The sequence below is a fragment of the Seriola lalandi genome, unplaced genomic scaffold (assembly GCF_002814215.2).
Source record: "Seriola lalandi dorsalis isolate HSWRI2012SDOR001 ecotype SW California unplaced genomic scaffold, Sedor1 jcf7180002014399, whole genome shotgun sequence".
Classification (NCBI taxonomy): domain Eukaryota; kingdom Metazoa; phylum Chordata; class Actinopteri; order Carangiformes; family Carangidae; genus Seriola; species Seriola lalandi.
The window spans coordinates 1-608 of record NW_019485051.1 but is presented as its reverse complement, the minus strand read 5'-3'; the positions used below and the strand labels follow the sequence as shown (position 1 = coordinate 608).

Here is a 608-nt window from a genome sequence, read left to right as displayed (position 1 = left end):
CAGTGGAGAACCAAATATGAGACTGATGCTATCCAGCGCACTGAGGAGCTGGAGGAGGCCAAGTACATGAATCATTTCCACTTTTTAACAAATAAATGCGTTTTTACTCAATATTTTACCATTCAATATTATTTTTGTATAATTAAATACAAACACATTGTTCTTCACTGCAGGAAAAAGCTTTCCAAGCACCTGCAGGACTATTCAGGATTGTCCAGGGACAGTTCAAGGTGACTGAAAAAAATGCTGAAGAAGAAAGACAGCTAACTCCCTTCCTTTTTCATCCTTATCAGGATGCCCAACTGCACCTTGATGATTCTGTCAGAGGACAGGAAGACATGAAAGAGCAGGTTGTCATGGTGGAGCGCAGAAATGGCCTGATGATTGCTGAGATTGAGGAACTGAGAGCCGCTCTGGAGCAGACAGAGAGAGGACGCAAAGTGGCTGAGCAGGAGTCGGTTGATGCTAGTGAGCGTGTCGGACTGCTTCACTCTCAGGTTTCTTTCCATTCATTCAGAATAAACTAGTGTTCTTAAAAATACATTATATACATTATATTAAACATGACTTGTCTTAAACATTCAGAACACCAGTCTTCTGAACACCAA

The 608-nt window shown here is 41.3% G+C and overlaps 1 long non-coding RNA gene across 1 annotated transcript; it reads left to right on the top strand.

The window, feature by feature from the left end:
* Nucleotides 1–47: 47 nt before the first annotated feature.
* Nucleotides 48–608, top strand: LOC147819932 (uncharacterized). The gene is made up of 3 exons (XR_015438601.1): nucleotides 48–62; nucleotides 294–497; nucleotides 586–608. It is a non-coding gene; the product is annotated as an uncharacterized LOC147819932 (long non-coding RNA).